At 46.8% G+C, this 12113-nt stretch overlaps 1 protein-coding gene across 5 annotated transcripts in view; it reads left to right on the top strand.

Moving 5' to 3' along the window:
- Positions 1-798: 798 nt before the first annotated feature.
- Positions 799-12113, top strand: part of ZZZ3 (zinc finger ZZ-type containing 3) — a 120301-nt gene continuing 108986 nt past the window's right edge. For 4 of the 5 annotated variants that reach the window (XR_012475443.1, XR_012475442.1, XM_074221134.1 and 1 more), the window contains exon 1: positions 1275-1378. The gene's annotated coding sequence lies outside the window, so the exon portion shown is untranslated. Of the gene's footprint in view, positions 852-1274; positions 1379-12113 lie in introns of those variants that run through there. The other variant, XM_074221133.1, reaches the window with a different exon arrangement.

Below are 12113 nucleotides of genomic sequence, written 5' to 3' on the forward strand. Positions count from 1 at the left end.
CTATGTGTTCTGCCCCCAGACGCTTACTGAAGTAGTCTGGCCCCCGACCCCATTCCTAAATTCCTCCCACAGATCCCCACTGAAATTCAAGCGGCTGCAGTCACGTTGGTGGCCAAACCCTTTTTCATCTTATGCCCCTCAATGGCATCATTGGTTCTTTTGGGGTGGCTTTTTTTAGTTTCCTTCTGGCTCGGCAATGGGGTCAAGGCCACACAGCGAGGTCATTCTTAAGTGTGTGAGGCCGGACTGGAACCCAGGGCCTGCTGCCTCCGGGCGGGGAAGCCTGTGCTCCCAGCCTCGGGGCGAGCCCCGGGCCGGGAGGGGGGCGCCCCGGGCCCGGCCCCGCCCCGGGGCTCCCCACTGTGGTGGGCCGGGCCCCGCGGGCACAGGTGCCGCCTCACGGGCGCCTCCGGGCCGGGCAGGCCTCGGGGCTCGGGGGTCGCAGCCCGGCCCGGGAGGCCCTGGGTTCAAGTGCGGCCGCGGACACTTCACGGTGACGTCGCCGCGTGGCCTTGGCCGTGTCACGGAGGGGGGCCGGGCCCGCGCGCGGGGGCGCCCCCTGGCGCCGGCGGGGCGCGGGGCTCTGAGGGCCGGGCCGGGCCGGGCCGGGCCGGGCGGATCCGAACCCGCGGAGCCCAGCGGGCGGGGGCGGGCGGAGGCGGGGGGGCGGGCGGGGCGGGGCCGGAAGGAGGCGCGGGGGCGGCCGCGGGAAGGGGCGGGCCCACCTGGAAGCGCCGCCGGGCGGGCGGGCTGGCGCGCGGGAGCCGCGGGGCGGCGGCCGGCCGAGCTTCCGGGGCGGCGGGGGCGGCCGGGGCCGCGGCGGGGGCCGCCCGCCGGCCGCGCACCCCGAGGTGAGCGGGGGGCCGGGGGGCGCGTGGCGGGCGGGGCGGGGCGCGGGGGCCCCGCGGCGCGGGGGGGGGGGCCGGGAGGGGCGGGGCGGGGCGCGGGGCCGCGAGCGGCCGGGGCCCACGTGGGGCGGGGTGCGCGCGCACCGGCGGCGGGGGCGGGGGCGCGCCGGGCGCTCCCGGGGCCGCGGCCCACGTGACGCGCACGCGGCTCCCGGCGGCCACGTGACCCCCCCCCCCCCCCCCGCCGGCCCGGCTCGGAACTCGGGAGTCGGAGCCCTCGGGCCGCGGCGCGGGGGGCGGGGGGCGCGCGCTCCCGGGAGGCCCCCCCCCGCGGCCCCGCGCTCGCAGCGCCGCCGCCCCCCCGCCCCCCTTCGGCGGCCGCCGCGCCGCCATGTTGCCGCGGGCCCGGCCTCGCGAGACTTCCCGGGACTAGGCGGCCTCGCGCGGCGGCCGGCTCTCGCGGGACGGGCCCAGGAGCGAGGCGCCGCCGGGGCGCCCGGGCTCTGCGGAGCCGGCGCTCTCCGCTGCAGGCAGGTGGCCGCGGCCGCGGGGGGAGGGCCGGGGAAACTGAGGCAGGCGCCCCCGCCTCGTGGGCACGCGGCGGGCCGGGGGCGCGCGCCCCTGACAGGTGGGGGGCCGCGGGTGCTGGGTGCGAGGGGCGCCTGAGGCGGAGCCGGGGGGTCGCAGCGCCGCGGGGCGCCCGGGGGAGGGGCGGGGTGGCCTGCCGGGCACTGCCCGCGGAAGGGGGAAGCGGAGGGGCCAGCCTGCCCCCCCCCCCCGAGACTGGGGCAGGGCTTGTTAGGGGGTCCCGGGGCTGCAGGGGCCGTGGAGGAGATGCCAGCCCCTTGGGTTCATGGGCGGGGGTCGAGAGCGTGACTGGTCAGAGCCGGCCCGTGGAGAGAGACCTGAGGCAAGAAGACCCCCGGTGGGCCCGGAGACCCCCGGTGACCCCCTGGGGGGCCCGGAGACCCCCGGTGACCCCCTGGGGGGCCCGGAGACCCCCTGGTGACCCTCTGGTGGGCCCAGAGACACCCCTGGAGACCACCTGGTGGGCCCGGAGACCCCCGGTGACCCCCTGGTGACCTCCTGGTGGGCCCGGAGACCCCCCCTGGTGGGACAGGGGAGACCCCCTGGTGGGCCCGGAGACCCCCCTGGTGACCATCTGGTGGGCCCGGTGACCATCTGGTGGGCCTGGAGACCCCCTGGTGGGCCCGGAGACCCCCTGGTGGGACAGGGAGACCCCCTGGTGGGCCCGGAGACCCCCCTGGTGACCCCCTGGTGGGCCCGGAGACCCCCCTGGTGACCCCCTGGTGGGCCCGGAGACCCCTTGGTGACCATTTGGTGGGCCTGGAGACCCCCTGGTGGGCCATTTGGTGGGACCCCCTGGAGACCCCCTGGTGGGCCCGGAGACCCCCCTGGAGACCCCCTGGTGGGCCCGGAGACCCCCTGGTGACCTCCTGGTGGGCCCGGAGACCCCCTGGTGGGACAGGGAGACCCCCTGGTGACCCCAGAGACCCCCCTGGTGACCCCCTGGTGGACCCGGAGACCCCCCTGGTGGACCCGGAGACCCCCGGTGACTTCCTGGTGGGCCCGGAGACCCCCTGTGGCCCTCTGGTGGGCCAGGGAGACTGCCTGGTGGGCCCAGAGACCCCCTGGTGGGACAGGGAGACCCCCCCCCCTGATGACCCCCTGGTGGGCCAGAGAGACTCCCTGTGGCCTTCTGGTAGGCCCGGAGACCTCCTGGTGGGACAGGGTGACCACCTGATGGGCCCAGAGACCCCCCTGGTGGGACAGGGAGACCCTCTGGTGGGCCAGGGAGACCGACTGGTGGGCCCAGAGACCCCCCTTGGTGGGCCAGGGAGACCCCCTGGTGGGCTGGGAACCTGTTAGAAGCAATTTGTGGCCCAGGGGATAGAAAACGGAGGGTCAGTCAGGAGGACCTGAATTCAGACCAGAGCCCTGACCCCAGGCCAGCCGCTTCACCTGCTTGCTTTAGTTTCCTCATCTGTAAAATGAGGATAACAAAAAGCGCCTCTTTCCCAGGATTGTAGGGGAGGGTACATGCGGTGGTAGCTTTTAGCCAGCTGGAGAGCTTGCAGGACAGAGAAAAGAAGAGGGTCTCTTCTGATGGAGCGTGCAGACCAGGCAGGCTTGGCTTTGCAGTGGGCCTGTAATAGCATTTTAGAGCATCCTTAAGAATAGCTTTCCACCATCACTGGAAAAATGCATTTCTGTCAAGCTTCCTCATTGCATGAGGACGAAGAAATAAGATAGTACTGAAATATTTGGAAAAACCTTTGTTTTATTCTTCTGTTTACCTGTCTTTGAGGAATAAATGAGACTATGCAACAATTGAAATTGGGTGTCTCAGATGCTTCTCTTTCCTCCTACTTTGTTCAAGAAATTTCCCCCTCGAGAGATCCTTTTAAATAATTAATAATGAGTTGGCCCAGTTCACTTCAGAGTTTTTAGGAAGTTTTTTCCTTTCTAGTGATTGTTTCTTCATCTCTTCCTCTTAGAATAATCCCTCATTGGTATGAGCACCCCTCAGCTCTTTGAAGAGCCTGTACCAACTTTTCTCTCTCTCTCATTGCACTCTACCAAAGGAAAATGAAGTGTACACAGATAAATAATTTCTTGGTGGGAAGAGAGAGCTAAACCTGGGCTTAAACCTGGGAAAGGCTTCTTGAAGGAGTACTTGACATGGGCCTGGAAGGGTCCACAAGGTGGAAATGAATGAAGTGGAAGTGCAGTCCAGGACTATGAGAACACCAGTCCAGAGGTATAGGACTGCAAAGATCAAAAGCTGAGCAGAACCAGGTGGTGAAGGGGCTACTTCAGAGGCTTCTCGATCCCTAGCCAAGGAGATCAAAGTTGTGGAAAGTGCCTCACACAGTAGTTGGCACCAAGGAGCTGCTGTGTCTCTTCCCCAGAGCACTCTGGAAGCTTTTTTCCAGAGGAGGGTGGTGGTGAGTTAGATTTTTGCTTGTTAGGTAACTTTGTGTGAGGTCTGGGCTGGAGAGGAGGGGGAGCATCTAGAAGCAAGGTCCAAGGTAATAGTGAAGATAAGGGGAGAGAAGCCACATTTCCTTTAGGCCTCTTTACTATTGCTTGGTTTTAATTCTGCTCATCACAGTCTCCTCTGCCTCTTAAGTCTTAAGCCCATAAATCATGAATTGAGTTCTTCAGTGCTAAGTCCTAGGGAGACAGCAAATTCCAGCCTGAGGGGGAGCTCCCATTCTAATAGGGGAAGACTGCTAATTCGGGGGAGCTAGGGTAAGGCTGGCCATGGTGCTCATATGGCCATGTAACTTGACTCTGGGAGAAAGAAAACTCACCTGTCAGGTAGAGTCCAGTGTTCCAGTGAAGGTGATGAGATGAATGACCCAGAGGTGAGGGGGGCAGCAGAGTCAGGGGGGGCTCTATTTTTGGGTCTGATTTAGCTCTCTTCCCTTGGTGGAATTTACCCCATGAGGGGTTCTATGACTGGGCAGTCTCTATTGTGGGAAACATGATGGGGGCTATAGTGGGAATATTTCAACTTTTTTTTTTTTGGAAAATTCTTGTTGATTAAGTGAGAGAATGAATGAATGAAAAAGATTACAGGATCATAAATTATCCAGCTTCAAAAGGAACCCCAGATGTCCAATCAAGAATCTCTTCTTGGGGCAGCTAGGTGGTGCAGTGGATAGAGCACCAGCCCTGGAGTCAGGAGTACCCGAGTTCAAGTCTAGCCTCAGACAATTAATAATTACCTAGCTGTGTGCCTTGGGCAAGCCACTTAACCCATTTTTGCCTCACCCCCCCCAAAAAAAACAAACCTAAAAAAAAAGAATCTCTTCTCCATCATACTAAACAAATAGCCCTTTGACCTTTTCTTACTGATTTTCACAATTGATATTTTATTTTTCCAGTTCCATGTTATGAAAGATTTTCAACATTTCATCCACATGCATATGCATCTTTATAAGTTACATAATTTCCTTCCACTCCCCTCAATGATGAACAGTCTGGTGAACATTGCACATATACATTTGTATTTAACATGTTTACAGATTAGTCATTTTCTGTATAAGGAATTAGGACTAAGGGAAAAGAAAGAAAATTGAGATAGGAAAGAAAAACTTCTATTTTTCTTACAGAAATTGTTAAAAAGTGAACATAGTGTTCATTCAGAATTTGTAGATTTTTGTTTTGTTTTGTTTTCCTCTGAACGTGGACAGCATTGTCTATAACAAATTTCCCAGGGTTGTCTGAAATCTCTGTGAACTGCTGAGAGGAGCTGCATCCATCAAGGTCAGTCATCCCACAATGCTATTGTAATGTGCACACTGTTCTCTTGGTTCTACTCCCTTCTGCTCAGCATCAGATACAAGTCATTCCATGCTTCTCTAGGTCAAACAATTCATGATTTCTTATAGAACAATAGTACTCCATAACATTCATATACCATAACTTGTTCAGCCATTCCTCAATTAATGAGTATTCCCTCAATTTCCAATTCTTTGCCTCTACAAAAAGCTGCTATGAATTTTGGAATATGTAGGACTTTTTCCCATTTTTTTTATGATTTCTGCTGGATAGAGCCTAGTATTGCTATTACTAGGTCAAAGGGTATGATCAGTTTTATTGCTCTTTGGTCATAGTTCCATATTACTCTCCATAAAGGTTGGATCCATTCACGAGTTCGACAACAATGCATTAAGGTCCCAATCCTCTCACAACCTCCTCCAGCATTGATCATTTTCCCCTCTTGGTCATCTTAGCCAATTTGAAAGGTGTGAGGTGGAACCTTACATTTTTGCGTATCTCTAATCAGTAATGATTTGGAACATTTTGTCATGACTATATATAGCTTTAATTTCTTTGTAAACTATCCATATCCTTTGACCACTTATAATTGGGCAATGACTTGTAACCTTATAAATTTGATGCAATTGTCTGTTTAGAAATGAGACCTTAATCAGAACCCCTTGCTGTGATAATTGTTTCCCAGTTTTGTTTTCCTTCTTATCATGGCAGCATTGGTTTTTATTAGTGCAAAAACTTTATGTTTAATAGACAGAATCATCCATTTTGCAACTTATAATGTACTCTATTGTTTGGTCATAAATTTCTCCCCTTGCCATAAATCTTAGAGTATTTCTTGATCAATTATCTGGTCTATAGTATTGTTCTTTATGTCTAAATTTTGTTTTGACCATTATGATCATTTTGACCTTATTTTGGTATAGGGTGTGAGATGGGGGTTTATACCTTGTTTTTGCCATACTATTTTTCTGCTTTTAGCAACAACTTTTGTCAAATAGTTTAGTTCTTATCCTAGAAGCTAATGTCTTTGGGTTTGTGGAACAATAGATTGTTGTAGTCAGTTACTACTATTTCTTTTGAACTTATCCTAATCACTGATCCATTAATTTCTTAACCAGAAGCAATCAGCTTTGATGACTGTCACTTTGCAGTATAGTTTTAGATCTGGTGGTACTATACCACCTTTTTTCATCAGTTCCCTTGATATTGATTTTTTGTTGCTGCAGGTACATTTTAGTATTTTTTCTAGCTTGGAAAATAGTTATTTGGTAGTTTGATGGCACTGAATAAGTAATTTAATTTGGGGAGAATTGTCATTTTTATTATATTAGCTCGACCTAACCATTAGCAATGGACATTTTCCTTACTGACAATTCCCAATTTATTTCCCAATAAAGATCTGACTTGTGTGAAAAGTATTTTGTAATTGCGTTCATAGTTTCTGATTTTATTTTGGGAGGTAGTTTCTCAAGTATTTAATGTTGTCTGCAGTTACTTTTATTTATTTTAGGTTTTTGCTAGGCAGTGGGGTTAAAGTGGCCCAAGGCCACACAGCTAGGTAATTATTAAGTGTCTGAGGTCGGCTTTGAACTCAGGTACTCCTGACTCCAAGGCCAGTACTCTATCCACTGCGCCACCTAGCTGCCCCCTGCAGTTATTTTAAATGAAATTTCTTCTGTCTTTTGCTCTTGGGCCTTATTGTTTATATATAAAAATGCTGATGATTTATGTGAGTTTATTTTATATCCTGCTACTTTTCTGAATTTGTTAATTATTTCAAGGAGCTTTTTTGATGATTTTCTCGGGTTCTCATATATCATCTGCAAAGAGTGAAAGCTTTGCTTCCTCATTGCAAATTCTAATTCCTTCAATTTCTTTTTTCTTATTGTTAAAGCTAACATTTCTAATACTACATTGAATAGTAATGGTGATAATGGACATCCTTGTTTCACCCCTGATCTTATTGGAAACTCGCCTAGTTTATCCTCATTAGTTCTAGATAAATACTGCTCATTACTTTAAGAAAAACTCCCATTTATTTCTGTACTCTCTAGTGTTTTTAATAGGAATGGATGTTGTATTTTGTCAAAGGCTTTTTCAGTATCTATTGATAATCATGATTTCTGTTGGTTTTCTTATTGATATGTTCAGTTATATTGAGTGTTTTTATAATATCAAACCATCCCTGCCATACCTGGTATAAATTCTAATTTATCATCATGTATTATCCTAGTAATAACTTGTTGTAATCTTTCTGCTAAATTTTTTTTTTTTAATTTTTGGATCAATGTACATTAGGAAGATTGGTCTACAATTTTCTTTGTTTTGGTTCTTCTTGGTTTAGGTATCAGCACCATATTGTTGTCATAAAAGGAATTTGGCAGAACTTCTGGGTTTTTTAATGGGTTATGTAGAATAAGAATTCATTGTTTCTTAAATGTTTGGTAGAATTCACTTGTAAATCCATCTGGACCAGAAGACTTTTTCTTAGAAGAGTTTATTGATATTTATCTCTTTTTCTGAAGAGGTCATTTAAGTATTTTATTTCCTTTTTATATTAATCTGACCAGTTTGTATTTTTATAAATATTCATCCATTTCACTAAGGTCATGAAATTTATTGATGTACAGTTGGGCAAAATAGCTCCAAATTAATTTCCTCCTCTTTGGTTCACCCTTTTCATTTCTGATACTGGTAATTTGACTTTCTTTTTTTTAATCAGATTAACCAAATTTATTTATTTTATTGTTTTTTTCATAAAGCCAACTCTTAATTTTATTTATTAGGTCAATGGTTTTCTTGCTTTCACTTTTATTAATCTCTCCCTTGAGTTTCAGAATTTCTAATTAGATATTTAATTGGGGAATCTTTCATTTGTATTTTTCTAGCTTTTTTTTTTTTTAGTAGCATACCCAAATCATTGATCTCCTCTTTCTCTGTTTTATTCATATAAGCATTTAGAGGTATAAAATTTCCCTTAAAAACTGTTCTGGCTGTATCCCATAATTTTGGTGTAATTGGTATAATTTTTTTGGATGAAATGATTTTTTTTTTCTATGATTGTTGTTTGATCCACTCATTATTTAAAATTAAGTTTAGTTTCCAATTAATTTTTTTTTTTTTTAGGTTTTTGTCAGGCAAATGGGGGTTAAGTGGCTTGCCCAAGGCCACACAGCTAGGTAATTATTAAGTGTCTGAGACCGGATTTGAACCCAGATACTTCTGATTCCAAGGCCGGTGCTTTATCCACTACGCCACCTAGCCTCCCCTTGTTTTATTTTTCCATGGCCCTTTATTACATGTAATTTTTTAATTGCATCATGATCATTTATTATTTCTCCTTTCTGCATTTGATTGTAAAGTTTTTATGCCCTAGTTCGTGGTCAGTTTTGATATAGGTACCATGTACTTCAGAGTAAAAGGTATATTCTTTTCTATCCCCATTCAGTTTTCTGCAGAGGTCTAGCATATCTAAATTTCCTAAGATTTTGTTCACTTTTCTAATTTCCTTTATTTTGTGGTTAGATTTATCTTGCTCTGAAGAGAGAGAGGTTGAGGTCTCCCATTATTAAAGTTTTGCTGTCTATGTCTCTTTGTAATTCATTCAGCTTCTGCTCTAAGAATTTGGACGATATACTTTTAGGTGCATATGTTAAAAATGATATAACTTAATTGCCTATTGTGCCTTTTAAGAAGATTGTTTCCTTTCCTATCACTTTTAATGAGATTTATTTTTGCTTTGTCTGAGATCATGGTTGCTACACCTGATTACTTACTTCAGCTGAAACATAATATATTTTGCTCCAGTCTTTTAACTTTACCTTGTGCATATCTCTGCTTCAGATGTGTTTCTCATAAGCAACATATTGTAGGATTCTGGTTTTTAATCCATTCTGCCATCTACTTCTGATTTATGGGAGAATTCATTTTTTACATTTACAGTTAAGATTATCTTCCATATTATTTTTCCCTGTTTGTACTTTTTCCTTTTATCTTATTCCCCCCACCAGTGTTTTGTTCCTTTTCCCCTTTAACTTTTCTTTAAAATTTTAACTTTCAATTTTCTTTCACTTATACCTTTATCTTCCCATTTATTGGTCCTGTCTTCCTTTTTCTTAACCCTTCCCCCTTACACCCACACCCCTACCCACCCACCCCTGTAGAGGAGGATATATATTTTTAAACCCAATTGGAAATATATTTTTTTCCCTCTCTGGGTCATATCCATTTACCCTCCCTTTTTTCCCTCTATTATGATAGGTCTTTGAGTCTCTTGACCTGGTGTTATTTATCAACTAATGCCAAACTTCTTCTTTTTTCTGTTTTTCTTGTTTTCCAGTGTTATCAAAGTGCAGTCAATCAAAGGCTGATCGGCTGCTTCCTTGCTTGCTAAACACAAAGTGCTTTCAATCAGAGCTTGATCAGTTGCCTGATTGATAAACAGCATTATGGACTCTCTTCTCAAGGACTCTCCCCAGGCTGCTGACCTCAGTGTTGCTCTCAGTGCTAGGGTGGGTGCATTCTGTTGTTAGTAGCATGCTCCATGTGTAGCAGTCTTCTGTTTCTGTCATGCATCTTTGATATTGTTTTATATGGTTTTTTCATTCAGCTTGTGGTTTGGAGAGGGGCAGCTAGGTGTTGCCATAATGCGTTGAACGTTGGACCTGGAGTCAGACTCTGAACTCAGAAACTTTCCAGCTGTGTGGCTCTGGGCAGGTCATCTCACCCTGCTTGCCTCAGTTCCCTTATTTGTAAAATGAGCCAGAGAAGGAAATGGCAAATTGGTCCAGTGTCTTTGCCAAGAAAACTCCAAATAGGATCAAGAAGAGTCGGATTTATAGGAGGTAGAATCAAGGTCACAAGTAGAGAGGTATTTTTGTTAGCTTTGCCCTTTTGGAGAAGGTGGGGGGAAAGATGAGAGAACTGAGAGGTGACACTGAAGGGTTTTGAAATGTAGAGTTGGTGAAGTGGGAGTTAATGAAGTTTGTGGGGCTCAAGAGTTGGTCAGGGAAGACAAAGTTGTGGTGCTCTGGTGATGAGGGTCCAGTTGAGATTAGCTGCTATCCCTTTTAGATTGTGCTACAATAGTTGGCCAGAGTGGTGGGCTTAGCTCCTCCAGTCGATGAACAGAGAGGTGGATGTATGGACAAGGGGAGCAATCTAGGCCTTTCTGTGTTTTTTTTTTGGGGGGGGGGGGTCAGTCTAACCAGGGACTTCAGGCTTTGGGGAGGCAAAGATGGCCTAAAGTTGAGTGGTTAACAACTTCAGAATGAAGATTTTGAATGGAATGAAGTAAAGGAAGCCCAGAAGACAATTGTCCTTATTTTTTCTATACCTCATTTTCTCTCACATGTTAAATTATTCTCATATACTAGAAAAAAATTAAATCTCATGCCTCTGTCTTTAGTACTTTCCTGAAACTTGTCTCTCCCAGGTGTCACCAATGACTTCTAATTGCCCAATTTCCTGACCTTTTTTCAGACCTAATCCCCTTTGACTTCCCCCTCACTTTTTAACACTGTTGACCACTCCTAGCAGATCCTTTTTTCTTTTCTGTTTCAGAGATGCCCCACTCACTGATGGTTTTCTGCCAATTTCTTCTTTTTTGTGTCTTTGGCAGACTTTGCATTTCTTGATTACATGTTAGTATGACTCTTCCCCCATTGCTTTCTTGGCTATCTCATTTATTCCCATGACTTGAACCACCATCTCCAGTATGCAGTTGACTTTTAAAGCTTTAAAACTTTCTCTTGACTGCTCTTCTGAGCTCCTAACTTGGAGCATTCTTTTCACAAAAGAAATCACTTGGATTGGGGTGGCTAGGTGGAGCAGTGGATAAAGCACCGGCTCTGGAATCAGGAGTACCTGTGTTCAAATCCGGCCTCAGACACTTAATAATTACCTAGCTGTGTGGCCTTGGGCAAGCCACTTAACCCCATTGCCTTGCAAAACCTTAAAAAAAAAATCACTTGGATGTTCTGATCATTACCTAAAATGTAGCATGTCCAAAACAGAGAGCTAAAACTGGTTGACTACCATCTTCTCCTAGATAAACTCCCCTCTGGGATTTTATGTTAATAGTTTATCCAGTCCCATGCTTGTTGTGTGTTTTGTTTCTCTTTTGCTGAATCACCATACTTCTATCCATTATGTGTGGGTATACTCCAAGAGCTCTGTCTTGGGCCCTGTTTTTTTTTTTTTTTTCCCCTATTCTCTCACTTCAGGGGAGATGACTTATGGATTGAGTGGAAAAGGATTTTGATGGAGGTAAAGGGAAGGTCTAGAAGTGATACTGACAACTAAGGAAGTAAAGTTCAGACCTTCTCTCTCCTGGGACCCTATTTGTCTTTCCTGCTTCTTAAGGCCATTGCCTCTCTGTCAAGAAATAGGTGGTGTACTTCTTTGGTCCTTTGTCCTGGCTAGTCACTGTTTTTATCAGAGTTCTTAAGTTTTTAAAAGTGCTTTTATTTCCTTTAACAATGTTATTATATAATTTGTTTTCAGGATTCTTGATTCACTCTACAATAGTTAGTTTTTAAATTTGTTTTTAATTTTGAATTTTAAACCCCTCCTGTTAAATTTAAGAGAATGAGGTGGGAAAAGATTTTTTTGACAAGCAGTCAGTCAAGGTGAATCTTCATAGTTGCCATAATCAGAAATGTTTTCTGTACTTTGGGTTCATCACTTTGCATATTTTGTATATTTTTCTCTTGGTTCTGCTCACTTCACTCTGTATTAAATGGTTTATGCTACCCAGGATTCTTATTGCTTAGGCTGCAGTAATATTCTGTTACGTTAACAAATCATAGTTTATTCAACCATTCTTTAACGTTATCTTTTTTTCTTTTCAGCATCGAGAAGTTTATCTTGCTTGTGGCTATTCTCTCCCAAATACTATCTCCCCTCATTTCCCTCCTTTTTCCCCACTTTGTTTCTCACCAATTTGTGTGTCCA

This window comes from Macrotis lagotis, chromosome 2, assembly GCF_037893015.1.
Source record: "Macrotis lagotis isolate mMagLag1 chromosome 2, bilby.v1.9.chrom.fasta, whole genome shotgun sequence".
Taxonomy (NCBI): domain Eukaryota; kingdom Metazoa; phylum Chordata; class Mammalia; order Peramelemorphia; family Peramelidae; genus Macrotis; species Macrotis lagotis.